Source organism: Panthera onca, chromosome C1 (genome assembly GCF_046562875.1).
Source record: "Panthera onca isolate mPanOnc1 chromosome C1, mPanOnc1 haplotype 2, whole genome shotgun sequence".
Lineage (NCBI taxonomy): Eukaryota > Metazoa > Chordata > Mammalia > Carnivora > Felidae > Panthera > Panthera onca.
The window spans coordinates 187,550,729-187,569,527 of NC_138346.1; positions in this window are offsets into that span (position 1 = coordinate 187,550,729).

Sequence of the window (18,799 nt, forward strand, 5' to 3'; positions counted from 1 at the left end):
ACTGTGAGGAGAGGGTAAAGCTGATTTGCATCGGAAACCCCAGGCCTGTGAGGAGGAAGGGATGACGGTGATAACCCCCCTTCTCTGATGTTTGACATTAGGGGAGACCTGACCTGGTCGGGTGGAGCACTGAAGTGTTGATGCACGTCTGCCGGTAGGAAGAAGACGATGGTTTCCGAGGGAGGGACTACCGTGAAGGCAGGTGGACTGCGGGCTTAAAATGAGTATCCAGGAGATCACAGGGAAAGCTGCCCTTTAGGTCAGGGTACCTCCGCATGGCATTGTTTTGGGGAAACCAGAGCTGGGTTTGCAGCTCTCCTGAGAAAGACCCAGGCCAACTAGTCCATCAACAGAGTAGAAAAGCATTCATTGGACTGTGGGGGCCGGGTTCAATGGGAACGCCATGTGGTACCAACGGAAGAAAACACACTAGTGGTTTGAGGGGTCAAAATGCCTCCTTCCATGGAATGTCATGCAGAGATTGACAGCTACAGCGGCCTCCAAGGCCAGGGTCACCTGGCCCTCTGTAGCAGTCTGACTTGATATTCTATTACTGCTGCTTCTCTCACTCTGCTCTCTCACACAGCAGCCTCTTTATTGTTCCCCAAACATGCTAGCATGTTCCTGCTGAGACTTTGCTCCTGCTCCATCTCTGTCTGGAAAGTTCTTTTCTCCTACGGCCTCCCTTCTTACGAGTCTGCTCAGACATCACAGTGTGAGCGAGGCCTTCCTTGTTTATCCTTTGAAAACTTGCCAACTCCTGACCCACCCAGAGGGCCGAGACTCTCTATTGCCTCTCTCACTTGATTTCTCTCCACAGCACTTAACACATTATTGTATGTATTGCTTGTTTCTGATCCATCGCCTCCCACCCTGCGGAAGCCAGTTTTGTGCATGTTTGGTTCACAGATTTGGTTGCCAGGACCTAGAATGGTGCCTGACACACAGCAAATGCTGTATGAATATGTGACGAAAGAATAAATAGGTACCTATAGAAAGACTCTGAAACACGCAGCAAGTGAACAAAATGCGGATTGTCAAATAACATGGATAGTGTCATATCATTCGTGTGTGTGTGTGTGTGTGTGTGTGTGTGTGTTTATAAAGGAGAAATATCAAACTATTATTGGAGAAGGAGATGAGATGTGAATAACTAGAAACAAGTAAAGTGATGGGGGCACCTAGGCGGCTTACTCGGTTAAGCACCCAACTCTGGCTCAGGTTATGATCTCACGGTTTGTGGGTTCGAACCCCGCTTAGGGTGAGCCCCACTTCTCTCTCTCCCTCTCTCTCTGCCCCTTGCTCCCTTATGCCCCCCCAAAAAAATGATGTATTTTTTAATTCCTTAAAAACTGATTTTTCCTTTGATGCTTCTGTACCATTTGACAATTTTTTAACATATGAGTATTTATTAGTTGTATAGTAAAATAGATAATAAATACTTTTTTATTTTTTTATTTTTTTTAAATTAAAAAAAATTTTTTTTTTAACGTTTATTTATTTTTGAGACAGGGAGAGACAGCATGAACGGGGGAGGGTCAGAGAGAGAGGGAGACACAGAATCTGAAACAGGTTCCAGGCTCCGAGCTGTCAGCACAGAGCCCGATGCGGGGCTCGAACTCACGGACCGCGAGATCATGACCTGAGCCGAAGTCGGATGCTTAACCGACTGAGCCACCCAGGCGCCCCAATAAATACTTTTTAAAAGAATTTATTTTATTTTATTTATTTTTTAAATGTTTATTTTGAGAGAGAGTGTGTGAGTGCAAGTTGGGGAGTGGCAGAGACAGAGGGAGAGAGAATTCCAAGCAGACTCTGTGCTGTCAGCACAGAGCCCGACGCAGGGCTTGATCTCACAAAACATGAGATCGTGACCTGAGCCAAGACCAAGAGTGGGACACCCAACCAACTGAGTCACCCAGGCACCACAAAGATTTTATTTTATTTTTTAAAGTAACCTCTATAGCCGGGACACCTGGGTGTCTCAGTCAGTCTGGCGTCTAACTCTTGGTCTCTGCTCAGGACGTGATCTCGCGGTTCGTAAGAAAGAGACCTTCGTCAGGCTCTGTGCTGACAGGGTGGAGTCTGCTTGGGATTCTCTGCCTCCCTCTCTCTCTGCCCCTCCCTCACTTGTGTGCGCGCATGCTCTCTCAAAGTAATAACTAAATAAATTTAAAAAACCAAAATAATCTCTACATCCAACATGGGGCTCAAATTCACAACCGTGAGATCCAGAGTTGCATGTTCTACCACCTGAGCCAGCCAGGCACCCGGATAATAAATACTTTTTATAACTAATATAAAAAGGTTAATAGTGCAGGAACAGAGTCCTAACTTTGGGTATTGGCAGTGTGGTCTACCACAGATTAGTCCTCTTGCAGATAAAAATGATAAACTCTCATCAAAATATTTTTAAAGATGCCTGGAAGGCACTGGAGAATGACAAAAAGCAGGCAGAAGCTTGAGGGGATTCGATTCTTGGAATAAGGCAACGTGTGGGTGAGATCCACATTTATATGGTTTCTCCTCAGAGAGTACTTCCCAGTTGTTGCAAAACATAGGGATAGAGAGAACACAGAAAGCTGTAGCCTGAGTAGTCACAGGACAGAGCTGGGGGCTGTCAGAGCAGCAGGACATTGAGGAGGGAAAACCAGAAAGGAGGGGGTTACAGAAGGGGCAGCACTAAAGCTATATATAAGTTTTTCTAAAATCCTTGGCTGATCCCTAAACTACATGAGTGGAGAGACTCCAAAGAGATTAAGGGAGAAAAAACAGCTGGAAGCCTAAAAGAGCTGAACAGAGACTTCAATAGCTGCCTACTTCAGGAGAAGCAGTTCTTAAAAACAAGACAATAGGTCCCCAAATGGAGTCACTTATGCAAAGTCCCACATGGCCAAAATGAGACTTAACTACAGTTGGAGCTTCTTCCGGAAACAGAATCTTAAACCAGCCAATCAGGTTGGGACTGGGGAGGTAACCTGTCTGATAGACCCCTGCCATCCCTCAAAGGAAAGTGACGTTGCCACAACCAACCTGCCGCTGGCTGTTATCATGTCCTTGTCCCACTCCCTTCTGCTGATAAAGGTAAAAAGCCGATAGAATCCAAAGAAGATATACGAATGGCCAATAAGCACAGAAAAAGATCTCAACATCATTCACCATCAGGGAAGTGCAAATCAAAAGCACAAAGAGATGCGCTCACTAGGATGGAACTTTATATTTTGCCAGTGGAATGTAAAACAGGTCACTTTGGAAAACAATACAGCAGTTCATCAAATGTTGAAATACGGAGTTACCATATGACCCCAACACGTAAACTCCTAGGTGACACTCAAGAAAAATGAAAGGACGTGACTCACACACACATGTTCGTGGCAGTATTATTCATTATAGCCCCAAAGTAGAAACAACTCAGTAGCCATCGACTGATGAGTGAAATTCGTATGTCCACGAAATGGAATAAAAGAAATGAAGTACTGATACGGGCTATAACATGGATGAATCTTGAAAACATTACATTAAGTGACAGGAGCCGGACCCAAAAGGCCCCCATGATAAAACATTCTGTTTAAATTTTTTTTTTTAACGTTTATTTATTTTTGAGACAGAGAGAGATAGAGCATGAACGGGGGAGGGTCAGAGAGAGGGAGACACAGAATCCGAAACAGGCTCCAGGCTCTGAGCTGTCAGCACAGAGTCCGACGCGGGGCTCGAACCCACGGACCGTGAGATCATGACCCAAGCCGAAGTCGGCCACCTAACCGACTGAGCCACCCAGGCGCCCCTAAAACATTCTGTTTATATGACATGTCCAGGATAGGCAAGTCTGTGGAGACAGTAAGTAGATTACTGGTTGACTAGGGCCTAGGAGGCGCTTGGCAGCAGAAAGAAGGGAAACCAGGGGGCATGAGGTGTTTTGGGTGGGATGATGACGATGTTTCAAAATTGATTGTGGTGATGGCTGCACGAGTCTGTGAATACACCTAAACCATTGAATAGCATACTTGAAAATAGGCGCAGCAGTGCTCAATCTAAGACTAATTATTCCCCACTCCTGGGGCATTCTACAAAATGCTTGAATACTGTGCCTAGTATCTGGTGAATTTAGTTTTCTAGCCTAGCCTTGTGTGAGCGCCAGGCACTGTTCCCTCTAATCCTTTTGGATGATTCTTTCTCTAGCCTCAGAGGTTGTCCTCACACGCATGTGCCGACGGTGACTCTGTTGAATGCTGGAGCGGAGTCCTCTGTCAATCTTCAGGGTCTTCTCTTTGTGCAGCTCTCTACTCTCTCGTATTCTCTTCTATGAACTCTAGCTTCCTTGTCTCCAGACTCTCAGTTCCATCTTCTCAACTCAGGGCATCGCTCATGTTCTGCCCAAGTTCCCCCTATTTATGACATGACCTAGCAGCTCTCCCAAGGCGATAAGTTTGGACAATCATAGGATTTAAGTCATTTGTCTCCCATCTTGCAGGGATCACTATTTTTCTTTGCCTGATGTTGGCTGTCTTGAAAACTTCTGTCCCACGTATTTTGTTTATTTTCATTTGTTTGTTTCCAGTGAGAGGATAAATCTGGTCCCTGCTACTCTGTCTTGACTGGAAGGGTAAGAAATCGGTTATTGCTGTATCAATATTAGAAAAGGAATATTATCAGAGATAAAGATATCATTCTTTTTTTTTTTAAGTTTATTTGTTTCCTTTGTGAGACAGAGAGAGAGAGAGTACGAGTGGGGTAGAGGCAGAGAGAGAAGGAGAGAATCCTAAGCAGGCTCTGGGCCATCAATGCAGAGCCCAATGTGGGGGCTTGATCTCATAAACCATGAGATCATGACCTGAGCCCAAATCAAGAGTTGGACACTTAACCGACTGAGCCACCCAGGCACCCCAAGATATCACTTCTTAGTGATAAAAGGATCGGCCTTTCTTTTTATTTTATTTTATTTTATTTTTACTGTTTATTTTTCATTTTTGAGACAGAGACAGAGCATGAACAGGGGAGGGGCAGAGAGAGAGAGGAGACACAGAATCTGAAACGGGCTCCAGGCTCTGAGCTGTCAGAACAGAGCCCGACATGGGGCTCGAACCCATGAACTGTGAGATCATGACCTGAGCTGAAGTCGGACGCTTAACCTGAGCCACTCAGGCGCCCCAGGATCGGCCTTTCAAGAAAGAGGGTGAAATCTCCAGTGATTGTGGATTTGACTAGTTCTCTTGATAGTTCTATCAATTTTGCTTTATGTATCTGAAGCTCTGTTGTTAGCTGCTGTTATGGACTGAATGTTTGTGTCCCCCTCCCCAAATTTATATGTCGAAGCCTTAATCCACAAAGTGATGGTATTTGTAGGTAGGGCTTTTGGCAGATAATTAGGTTTAGATGAAGTCATGAGGGTGGGGCCCTCATGATGAAATTATTGTCCATATAAGGAGAGGAAGAGACACAGCTCTTCCTTTCTCAGCCATGTGAAGATACAGCAAGTCTGGCTGTTTGCAAGCCAGGAAGATGGCTCTCACTATGGACTGAATCTGCTCACACTTTGATGCTGGACTTCACAGCCTCCAGAACTATGACAAATAAATGTCTGTGGTTTAAGCCACCCAGTTGTAGTATTTTGTTATGGCAGCCTAAGCTGACTGATACAGGTACATATACATATTTCACATTGTTGTCTCTTCTTGGTGATTGATCAAAGAAGCACTAAAAATAGTAAGGATACAGGGGCGCCTGGGTGGCTCAGTTGGTTAAGCATCTGACTTTAGCTCAGGTCATGATCTCATACTCTGTGAGTTCGAGCCCAGCGTCGAGCTCTGTGTTGACAACTCAGAGCCTGGAGCCTACTTCAGATTCTGTGTCTCCCTCTCTCTCTGCCCCTCCCCTGGCTCGTGCTCTGTCTCTGTCTCAAAAATAAATAAAAACATTTAAAAAAAATTAAAAAAAATAGTAAGGATACAGAAAATTTAAACAAAATTATCAACCAATTTGACCTAATCGACATTTACAGAACACTGATTTCAAAACCTCAGAATACATTTTCTGTTCAAGTGCACAAGGAACTTTTACCAAAGTAGCCTATTTTCTAGGCAATAGGACAAGTCTCAGCGAATTTCGAAGGACTTAAACCATACAGAGTATGTTCTTTGATCACCATGGAATTAAGTTAAAAACAAACAAAAATAAACGTAAAAGCTAGAAAACACCCAAACATTTAGATATTAGAGGACACACTTTTAACCTGTAGGTGAGTAAAAGATTACAAAGGATATGAAAAAATATTTTGAAGTGAGTGATGATGAAATTATACCATCTCGGGGCGCCTGGGTGGCTCGGTCGGTTAAGCATCCGACTTCGGCTCAAGTCATGATCTCACGGTCCGTGAGTTCGAGCCCCATGTCGGGCTCTGTGCTGATCACTCAGAGCCTGGAGCCTGTTTCAGATTCTGTGTCTCCCTCTCTCTCTGCCCCTCCCCTGTTCATGCTCTGTCTCTCTCTGTCTCAAAAATAAAAATAAACGTTAAAATTAAAAAAAAAAAAAGAAATTATACCATCTCAAAATTTGGGGAATGCAGCTAAAGCAACACTTAGAAGGACATTTATAGCTGTCAATGCTAATTCTAGAAAACAAAACAATTATCTAATTTTTCACCTTAAAATGTTAGGAAGAGAAGGGTCAATTAAACTCAAATAATAAAAGAGAAAGGAAATAAAAAAGAGGAAAGGAGAAAACAATGAAAGAGAAACAGGTAATACAGAAAAAAATCAACACACCCCGAATGAGTAAAAAGGGTAATTGATCAATGCAATAACATGGTTTGAATCTTAAAAGTATGTTAAGTAAAGAAGCCAGACTAAAAGAATACATACTGCATGATTCCACTTATATGGGGTTCTAGATCATGGCCCATTGGTCAAATCTGGCCCAATGCCTGCTTCTGGGTGACCTTGAGCTCAGAGCGGTTTTTGCATTTTTAGAAGATTGTAAAGGAAAAGGAGGAGACGTAGTAGTGACACAATCATAAGTGGCCCACAAAGCCTGAAATAGTTACCATTTGTCTCTTTACAGAAGAGTTTTCCAATGTACGAACCGGACAAACTGAGCTATGACAATAGATGCGAGAATAGTAGCTACCTCTGGGGGTGAGGGTGCGGGTGAGGGTGGGGGTGACTGGAACTGGGCATGGGCAGCTTTCCTATGTAATGGAAACGGTTAATATCTTGATTGCAATGATACTTGAACGTACATAAATTTTACCTCAATAGAAGAACCAGGAGGAGGTCCCGCCACCCCACCCATGTATTTCAGTCATTGGTTAAAATAAAAATGGATCTTTAAAACGTGTGTTTAACTCCCCCCTACCCTAATATCTTTTCTTCTAAGTGGGATTGATATTTGGAACAAAGAGCTTTCTTCTAGAGGTTCTCTTTGATATTTTCACTTGGGTGAGAGCCAATCAACTAAAAAACTGATTATAAGGCTTCAGAAATTATTTCCTTAAAATTGTGCTTCCCAAGTCACAGTTTAACATGATTGAAAATGTAAATGTGTGGGTTTGCCTGGCTGGCTCAGTTAGAAGAGCATGTGACTCTTAATCTTGGGGTCATGAGTTTGAACCCCATGTTTGGTGTAGAGATTACTAAAAATAAGTAAGTAAGTAAGTAAATAAATAAATAAATAAATAAATAAGAAAATATAAATTTATGTTGTGAGAACTGCTGTTCTTTCTAAAGTCTGTCTATACGTGAATGGGGCTGAGCAGTGTGTGCTCTCTGCCTATTTTTAAACACACTGTAAATTATTTTGCAACATATTCCGTTTTCCATCCACTGGAATGAATTTGCCCGATGGAAAATTGACTTGGTCTTTAAACTGATATTAAATTCTGTTCCAGTATGATTTTTGGTTTTGAGAATCCAAAGTTATGAATTCTTCCTCCTTTGAAATTTATGATTTTTTTAAAATGCAAAATGATGCTGACCTGTGTTTGCTTCATCTGTATGTCAGAAGACCTGGCTCCCTCTTCCCTCTGATCAAGTGATAAAATTGGATTGTTAGAAAAAAACTTTGTAATATAGATTTTGAGATATGTGTGATTTATTCATAAAGCAATACACAGGAGCAAAAATCCCAGAGCCCCTAAAGGAGTCAATATTCTTACAATTTTTAATTTTGAGGATATTTCACTTAGAAGTAGGTTTCCATGAGTCTTTTAATGTCCTGCCCCAATGAGCAACAGGAAATAGGGATGAAATGTTTTAATTAATTAATTAATTAAAGTTTATTTATTTATTTTGAGAGAGAGAGCAAGCAGGGGAGAGGCAGAGAGAGAGTCTCAGTCAGGCTGTGCACTGTCAGTGGAGAGCCCGACGTGCAGCTCGATCCCACGGACCGTGAGATCATGACCTGAGCTGAAATCAAGAGTCAGAAGCTTAACCTACTGAGCCACCCAGGCACCCAGGATGAAATGCTTTAAAAGTTTAAAGGATACCACTTTTGTGACTGGCAAAGAGTTTGGATGGGAACCCTCTACGTGATGGCGGGATTCCTTGCACGTGAACTAGAGACATGACTGAACTGGAAAAACGCGACTAACAGAAAAAGACAATGAGGATACCCTGTCTCCAAACCTGGGGCCATCCTCACTTGGAAGTGATGCCCCATAACTTCGTGTTAAAAAAACCCTCAAGCCTAAAACTTAGCTGAAGTGATTTTAAGTTTGTGGTGCCTCCAGTCAGTTGGCAGAAGCAAATATGGAAGAGGTCTCCATAGTGGGACACATTTTCACCGAGGCCTCACCTCCCACAGATACGTTTCCAAAGATATTATAAAAATTTTTTTTAACATTTATTTATTTTTGAGACACAGAGCATGAGTGGGGGAGGGGCAGAGAGAGAGGGAGATAGAATCCAAAGCAGGCTCCAGGCTCCGAGCTGTCAGCACAGAGCCCAACGTGGGGCTCAAACTCACGAACTGTGAGATCATGACCTGAGCCCAAGTCAGATGCTTAACCGACTGAGCCACCCAGGCACCCCTCCAATGATATTTTTAAGTAATCTTTACACCCAGCATTGGGCTTGAACTCGCAACCCTGAGATCAAGGGTCATATGCTCAACTGACTGAGCCAGCCAGGTGCCCCTGCATACATTTTTAAAAGCCCTCAAACATAGGAGGTAAGAAGACACTACGTGTGTATCAGCAGAAACAATGCATGGCAGAATCAGACCCATGCATCTGACAGCTACTAGAATGATCATACAGAGAATAGAATATATGAACTTAATCTCTTTAAAGAAATACAAAAGACATCAAAAGTTTGACAAGGGGGTAACAGACCATCAAGAAAGGATTAGGCAGAGTTGAAAAGAAACTAAACAGAACTTCTAGAAAGTAAACAGAACTTCTAGAAAGTAAAAGTAAAGTGGGAAGGAAGACTAAAGTCCAGAAATGGACCTGCCCGTATTGTGGTCAATTTGTTTTTTTTACAAAGTTGCAAAGGCAAATGTGGAGAAAGGATGCTATTTTCAAAAAAACAGCGCTGGGACAATCGAATATTCACATGTGAAAACTGAACTTTGGCCCACCCCTTTCACTTTATACCAAAATTAACTCGAAATGGATTGTAGGCTCAATGTAAAACCTACCACTATAAAACTTCTTGAAGAAAACATGAAAGAAAATGACTGTGTCCTGGGAGTAGGCAAAGGGTTTTTTATATATGATGCCAAAAGCATGATTCATTTTTTAAAAACATAAATAAAAACTTTAATTAAAAAAGTCAGGCTTCATCAAAATGAAACATTTCTGCTCTGTGGAAGGCACTGTTGAAGAATGAAAAGTCAAGTCACAGACTGGGAGGAAATATTTGCAAAACACGTATGTGACAAAGGATATGTGTCTAGAATACATAAAAAAAAAACCAAACCTCTCAAAACTCAGTAATAACAAAATAGCTCAATTTAAAAGTAGGCAAATACTTTTAACAGACACTTCCCTCAAAAAGATATTTGGAGGGGCGCCTGGGTGGTTCAGTCGGTTAAGCGTCCGACTTCACCCCAGGTCACGATCTCACAGTCCATGAGTTCGAGCCCTGCATCGGGCTCTGGGCTGATGGCTCAGAGCCTGGAGCCTGCTTCGGATTCTGTGTCTCCCTCTCTCTCTGCCCCTCCCCCGTTCATGCTCTGTCTCTCTCTGTCTCAAAAATAAATAAACGTTAAAAAAAAATTAAAAAAAAAAAGATATTTGGATAGCAAATCAGCAAATCAAAAGATGCTCGACATCATTAGGTCTTAGGGAAGAGCAAAGAAAAACACCGCCGGACATTGCCATGCATCTGTCAGGATGGTTCACGAAGCCAGGAGATCAGAGCTGACAGCAGTCAGTGGTGATGGTGAGACAGAGAGGCTGGGACTCTCCCAGGGCGCCTGCGAGCCTGCCGAAAAGGCAGAGCTACTCTGGGAAACAATTTGGTGGAGTGTCTCACAAAGTTAAACACACACTTAACATGTCTCTCAGCAATCACACACCTAGGTATTTTTCTGAGGAAAATGAAAACTTGTGTTTGTACTACAATCTATACACAAACGTTTATAGCAGCCTTACTCATGATTATGGAAAACTGGAAACTCAAATACCCATCAACCGGAGAACAAATCAACTGCAATACATCCGTACAATGTAATACAACGTAACATAGCCGTAAAAACCAACTAGCAACGCGCATTAGCAAGAATGAGTCTCACGCATTAATGTCAGGACAGAAAGCAAATCCCCAAAGAAAACATACAGTGTAATTTCACAACACAGGCTAAACAATGTGTAGTATTATATATAATATTACATAGTAAAATATATATAATAAAACTATTGGAGGACCTGCGTGGCTCGGCCGGTTAAGTGTCTGACTCTTGGTTTCAGCTCAGGTCATGATCTCATGGTCTGCGGGATCGAGCTCTGAGTCAGGCTCTGCACTGAAATCATGGAACTTGCTTGGGACTCTCTCTAACCTTGCTCTCTGCCCCTCCCCCCACTCGCTCAAACTCTCTCCCTCTCTCTCTCTCTCTCTCGAAATAAATAAACATTAAAAATAACACCGAGGCACGTGGGTGGTTCAGTTAAGCGTCCAACTTTGGCTCAGGTCATGATCTCACGGTTCGTGGGTTCGAGCCCCGTGTCGGGCTCCGTGCTGACGACTCAGAGCCTGGAGTCTGCTTCGGAGTCTGTGTCTCCCTCTCTCTCTGCCCCTGCCCCGCTCATGCTATGTCTCTCTCTCAAAAAAAAATAAATATTTAAAAAATTAAAAAAAAAAAAAAATATATATATATAATAAAACTATAAAGACAAGCAATGAAGTAATCAACACCTATTTGGGATAGCAATTACCTCTGGGTTCAGGGAGGACACATTTGCCTTCGAAAAGGGGCACATAAAAAACCTCAAAGGTTCGGGGCACCTGAGTGGCTCAGTCGGTTAAGCGTCCAACTTCAGGTCAGGTCATGATCTTGCTGCTTGTGGGTTGAAGCCCCAAGTTGGGCTCTCTGCTGACAGCTCAGAGCCTGGAGCCTGTTTTGGATTCTGTGTCCCCCCCGCCCCCCCGCCTCCCCCCCCCAAAATAAATAAAACATTGAAAACAAACAAACAAAAAAGAACCGTAGGCTTTAGTGGATCTGAAGGTTCTACTGTTCACAGTAGTAATTCTCCCACCAGAAAGCATGGCCACGGTGCTAATGAACTAGCAGCTGAAATGTACTCTGCTCATTTTAGGTTCCTCAGGTCACTACACAGCCAGGGAAGAGGTTCTCTAGCTGTTCCTGGTCACCAGGGGGAGACTGCGTTGTTGCCCAGCAGGGGGCGAGGATACAAGGCTCTGGTCGGTGGAAAACTGAGAACACAGCTGCTACGGGAAGGAAGGTACGAGTCATTGCACCAGGTAGGGAAGCTCATCCCGTTGAGGTGCTGGAGGAGGACAAAGCGAACTTGGATGGAGCATTGGAAGCAGACGGCCGGGATACGATTTAGGCCTTATGACGAGCTACAATCATGTGGATGGTAACAGCTATGCTTCTGTGACTTTACTGTCTGCCCCTGTTTGGTTTCTGTGGCTACCCGAAGAGTTATCACGAATACCACTCGTTAGCTCACATTCTGGAGGTCAGAGGTCACCACGTTCACCATGCCTGCCTGGGTTCTCAGCTCAAAAGGCCAATATCAGAGTTAGGTTGCATTCTCGTCTGGAGCTCAGGGTCCTCTCTCAGGTGCACATGGTTGTGGCAGAGTCCAGTTCCCTGTGGCCATAGAACTGAGGCCTCCATATATCCAGATCTTCTCCAGGAAGAGCTCTCACCCTTTCAAAAACTCATCTGATTAGGTCAGGCTCACCCGGGACAATCTCCCTTTCATAACTGGTTTGGGACCTTAATTATATCTGCAGAATCTCTTTATAGCAGTACCTAGATTAGGGTTTGGTTGAATATCCGCGAGAAGGTGTGCAAACACCAGGGAGCAGGAGTTGGAGAGGCCATTTCCAAATTCTGCTGACACACGCTCCTCACTTTCACCTGATTCCTTATCCAAAGAACATCAGTGGTAGTAAAGTTTTAGCTTTCAGGAGGGCTGATGCCGGGCTGAGATTGTCTTGTGGTAAAACAGTAGCCAATGGGATTTTGTGCATCCCGTTGACTGGGACGTTGAGTTTTTCACTCAGATGAAGGGTAAGCATGTATCCTGAGGGAGGAAGAGAGACGAACGGGGCCAGATACACTGTTTGTCCCTCCAGAGCTTATTTCCTCCTTGCTCACTGTCCAAGGAGGCGGGCCTATGTTGATTACATCAGCGGGTTCCCTTTGTTCTCTGGTGACGTGTGGTTTACCTAGGCCGGAGGGAAGCGGGAGATTTGAAGGGGAAAGGAGAGCAAGGTCAGGGTGTGCATTTCTCAGGCTTCCACTCTACAGGCTGCTTCAAGCTGTCAGTGTCCTTCAACTGAGGGCTTCTGCAACTTGGAAGGCGGCTATCTCTACATGACCTTTCCGCCAGATTGGAGTCACCACCCCCCCAAACCTTTCACCTTTTCGGGCCTAGGGACGGTGGCAGAGCTGCTGGCACCAGCCCTACCTTGCTGAGCTATCTCAGGTATCTCCCCTACACCCTGCCCACACCTTCCTAAATAGTGCCTTTAAAGAAAACCTCTTGAATTATCCTAATTTGAATGTGCCATCTGTTTTCTGTTTGGACTCTGACTGATACAAAAACCCATCAAGAGATAGACACAGGAGTGTGGGACAGATGGAGATACAAATATTACTTTTATGACTACCACAACCGAGGCTGGACAATATGGCTTAGGTCTGCGAGGCAAGCAGGTTTGCTGATGGCCCGCCCTCGGGGGGACCGGCCCTGGGACACCGGTGGCCTGGGCAGACTGGGATGTGTGCTTTCTCACAGACAACAGGGAGGAAGAGACTGAGCTGAGCAATTTGGCTACTCCTTCGGGCCCAAGTTACCAAGCACATGAGTCACTCCTTCCAGTGGGGAAGACAGAGAAGGTGGGACAGGAGGCCCGGAGCCTTCCCCATGGAGGGCAGGCCTCCTTCTACACAGGAACAGGAAGCTCCGTGAAAGGCAGGACTCCTAAATGTTGCTTTAAATAAAGTGAGAGATAAGCAAAAAACCTGAAGACATAATATCTGGACTTTCTATAAAGAACACCTACAAATCGACGCATTAGGATACTGGGAATCCGGTTGAGAAGTGGACAGAGGCTACCGATAAGCAATTCACAGAAGAGGGAATAACAATGGCAAAGAAACATCTGGAAAGATCTTTGATCTCAGTAATAATCAAGGACTTGAGTTTTTAAATGTTTCTTCCCTTTCAGGTTGGCAAAAATCTTAAAAACTGATATTCTGGGGCACCTGGGTGGCTCAGTCGGTCAAGCATCCGACTTCAGCTCAGGTCATGATCTCGCGGATCGTGAGATCGAGCCCTGCGTCGGGCTCTGTGCTGACAGCTCAGAGCCTGGAGCCTGCTTCAGATTCTGTATCCCCCTCTCTCTCTGTCCCACCCCTGCTTGTGCTCTGCCTCTCTCTTTCAAAAAATGAATAAACATAAAAAATTAAAAAAAAACTGATATTCTTGAGTGTTGATGAAGATGGAGGGGAACAGGTTCTCTAACAGACTGTCAGAAGGAATGTGAATTGAGAAAGCCCTTCAAAGAGCAATTTAGTGGTGAATTAGAGCTTTAAATGTACATGTCCTCTGACACCACAAGTCCACTTACGGGATAGATGCAAGAAAAATATTCATATTTGTACACAAGCAAAAAAAAAAAAAACCCATATACAAGCATGTTTATTGTTTGTAATAGTGATGATTTGGAGGCAATCTTGTCCATCAAGAGGGGAATGATAAAAATCTTCATATTTGGGGGCACCAGGCTGGCTCAGTTGGAAGAGCATGTGACTCTTGATCTCATGGTCATGAGCTCAAGCCCCACATGGGGTGTAGATTACTTAAATGAAAACAGAAAAACAAAAAACCTTCATATTTGGGTGGGGGTGCCTAGCTGGCTCTGTCGATAGAACATGTGACTCTTTTTTTTTTTTTTTTAAGTTTATGTATTTATTTTTGGGAGCAAGAGTGCATGCGCGTGAGTGGGAAGGGGCATAGAGAGGGACAGACAGAACCCCAAGGAGGCTCTGTGCTGTCAGCACAGAGACCAATGAGGGGCTTAAACTCCTGAACCATGAGATCATGACCTGAGCTGAGATAAAGAGTCAGATGCTTAACCCACTGAGCTACCCAGGTGCCCTGAACATGTGACTCTTAATCTAGGGGTTGAGTTTGAGCCCCACGTTGCGTATGGAGATTACCTAATAATGAAATCTTAAAAAAACAAACAAAAAAAAACTTCATATTTTGGAATCAAATGCTGTTGAAAGAATGGCCAAAGAAAGGGGAAGAGAACAGTAAGGTAAACGGAGTTTATTCATATTTTCCTAAAAAATGACTTCCTACATATATTGGATTATATACTGGAAAAAAACAAGCTGCAAAAAATATACACATAACACCATGAGTAGAATTCATGTGTGTAAAAATTAAAAATTAAACAAGGGAAGGACAGGATTTTGTAGTCAGAGTTGCTGAGATTTTTCAAAAATCCAAATGTAAAAAACACTTTTTTGAATATTCACACCTGTACCCTTTGAGTCACATATAGACTGGTTGTATTTAACCAAGTTTAAAGTTTGCACGTGGATGGGTGTGTAATTAGTTAAGGCTGTCAAGGCCTTGTGTGTTACTGATAGCATGCATATGTAAGAGAAGGGCACAAGAAAGCATCTGGGTGTGATCCAACCACCAGTAATAGAATAGAAACTAGGGGTACCTGGGTGGCTCAGTTGGTTAAGTGTCCAACCTTGGATCAGGTCATGATCTCAGGGTTTGTGAGTTCGAGCCCTGCATCGGGCTCTGACTGGTGGCGTGGAGCCTGCTTGGGATTCTCTCTCTTTCTCTCTCTCTGACCCTTCCGGACTTGCACTCTCTCTCTCTCTCTTTCAAAATAAATAAATCAACTTAAAAAAAAAAAGAAAGAAACTAAAGGGTCAGTTATAGGACTCCCCTTTGAAAGATAAGGGTCTATAACACGAAACAGCAAATATTATAATACTCTTCCAAGAATATTATATGATCACTCATGCAAACAAGTTTCATAAAATGATTCAATGCTGTTTTGTATAATGATGTTATTCAATGTACTGTGTATACGAGATGATTCTATTTAAATGTGCTGAAGTTTTAGCGATAGAGTCCTAATGTAAATGTACCACAGATATTTCTCTATGATGTGCTTGGATACAATAGAAAACTATGAAAGAAAAATTTTTACCAAAGATTTAGTTTCCCTCTTTTTTTTTTTTTTTAATTTTTTTAAATTTTTTTTTTTTCAACGTTTTTTATTTATTTTTGGGACAGAGAGAGACAGAGCATGAACGGGGGAGGGGCAGAGAGAGAGAGAGACACAGAATCGGAAACAGGCTCCAGGCTCCGAGCCATCAGCCCAGAGCCTGACGCGGGGCTCGAACTCACGGACCGCGAGATCGTGACCTGGCTGAAGTCGGACGCTTAACCAACTGCGCCACCCAGGCGCCCCTGCCTCTTGACACAGTCACAAGCAATCATAAATCTGTGTGATATGGATTGTTGCTGGCATACTGAATAAAGCAGGAAAGTTAAGTTCCAAAGCCTTAGCAATACAGACTCAATGGCTCAAAAAAAAAAATAATAGAGTAACACTTGAATATTGATATTCTTAAATCTAGGCACGGTTGGATGTGAAAACACATAACATGATATGTGGAGCCCAATCTGACCATACCGTGTAAAAGTGATATAAAGACCAGTAGCTCGAAAAAGAAAGTTAAATAGAAATGAAGATGCTCTTGTATTAGAACAAGGTAGGAAAGAGCTTAATGAAGATTGGGTGAAATCGGGGCGCCTGGGTGGCTCTGTCGGTTAAGCCTCTGACTTCGGCTCAGGTCATGATCTCACAGTTTGTGAGTTCAAGCCCCACGTCAGGCTGACAGCTCAGAGCCTGGAGCCTGCTTCGGATTCTGTCTCCCTCGCTCTCTGCCCCTCCCCTGCTCGTGCTCTGTCTCTCTCAAAAAATAAATAAAAAACAACAAAAAATTAAAAAAAAAAAAGATTGGGTGAAATAAAAAACATCAGCATAAACTCATGACTTTGAAAGATTAAGACTCTGATACAGGCTATATGAAATTATATAAATTTAGAAAATGCTATAAATACATAGTCCCAGTACCCAGAGAAGCAAGTATTTCCCGAAATGTGCACTATTCTGGATCTTGGGATGAAAGAAGCAAGTTAGTCCTGGGATACCTTGTTTTTAGAAAGAGTTAAGAGGAAGTAGAAAGACCAGCCTGGTTGATTCCCTTACAGTTCCCAAGAGCTGAACATAATGCCTCTTGGTTTTTCTTTGCTACTTTGCTCTGTACGTTCGCTTTATCCTTTCTGGCGGGCTGTCCCCAGGAGCTATGGTTCCATTAGGAAGGAGAAAAGACGGAATAGAAGTTGGGTAGGTGACCTACAATGTCTGTAACAGGTTATCTGGTTGATCCAACTTGGGTCAGGTGCCCATTCATTGACCAGCTCATGTGACTTGGAGGAGAGAATCATATCAAAAAAACGGCAGCACCCATTTATACCTTACGGGGAAGAAATGGTCAAAATTGTTCTGCCAAACCAAGGAACTCATCCCAGAAGAAGAAAGCCATCCTTTATTTGTTATCTATTGCTGCTAACAAATTACCTGAAAACTTAGTGTCTTGAAACAACGAACATCAAAGAGTTTCTACAGGTCAGGAATCCAGGTGTAGCTTAGCTGGTATCTCTGATTCAAACCTTATCTGTCACGAGGCTGCAATTAAGATATTATTGGAGGTACAGTCTTTAGGCTTAATGGCAGCAGACTTTCTTCCAAGCTCACTCACATGGCTGTTGGCAGGTCTCAGATCCTTGCTGGCTGTTAGCCAGAGACATTAGTCCCTTGACTTACAGCCCTTTCCATCAGGCAGCTCACAATCTGGCAGCTGGTTTTCTGCAGAGTGAGTGAGTAGAAGAGTGAGAAAGGGCACCCAAGACAGAAGCCACAGCCTTTTTATAACCGAATCTCTGAGGTGACATTGTACCACTTTTGCCGTATTGTTAGAAGTAAGTTGCTAGGTCCAGCCCGCATTCAAGGGGAGAGGGTGGGAAGACTGGGAGGCAGACATCATTGGGGGGGGGGGCATTTTATAGGCTGTCTACCATAGGTTCTAAGCAGGTAACACAATAAAAGACCACTGCACGGAGCAGTGACACATTGAATCCAAAAAAGTGGTGATTATAGTCTATTACAAACAAGCTGAGTCTATAGAAAAAGGCTTGAGGGGCACCTGGGTGGCTCAGTTGGTTAAACATCTGATTGGTGGTTTCGACTCAGGTCATGATCTCAGGGTTGGTGGGATCAAGCCTGCTTGGGGTTCTCTCTCTCTGCCCCTCTCCTGCTCACACACACTATCTCTCAAGACAAATAAATACATTAAAAAAAAGAAAAAGAAAAAGCCTTGAGGTTATGATGATACTACCAGAAGGATGTTAATATAAAATGTGCTAACAGGTGGCAGTAATGCTTACAGAAGTTTTTAAAAAAATTTTTAATGTTTATTTATTTTTGAGAGAGAGAGAGAGCGTGAGCAGGGGAGGGGCGGAGAGAAGGGGAGACACAGAATCCGAAGCAGCTCCAGGCTCTGAGCTGTCAGCACAGAGCCTGACTCGGGGCTCGAACTCACGGACCGTGAGATCATGACCTGAGCCAAAGTCGGATGCCTAACCCACTGAGCCACCCAGGCACCCCATGTGTACAGAGGTTCTTAAAAATTCATTTTTATTAAATCTGAAACATACAAAATGGTATTTATAAAATACAAGTGAGATATAAAGAATAGTGATAAAATGGAGGTGCGTAGATGCGTGATCATCTCAGCCAGTATAAGAGAAAGGGGATGGCCATTACTTCTGAAGCCTCCAATGCGCCCCTCTTGCCTCCGCGTCTGGGGTTCACCATCATCCTGTATTTTGTGATCATTATTCACTTGCCCGTCTTCACAGTTCTGCCACAGATGCTTGTATCCTTACACAAGATATTGTTTGGTTTTCCTTGCTTTTGACTTTATATAAATGGGATCACACTCTCTGTATTTTGCTTTTCACTCAAGATGAGGTTTCTGAGATGTATCTAGCTGATATGTTCAC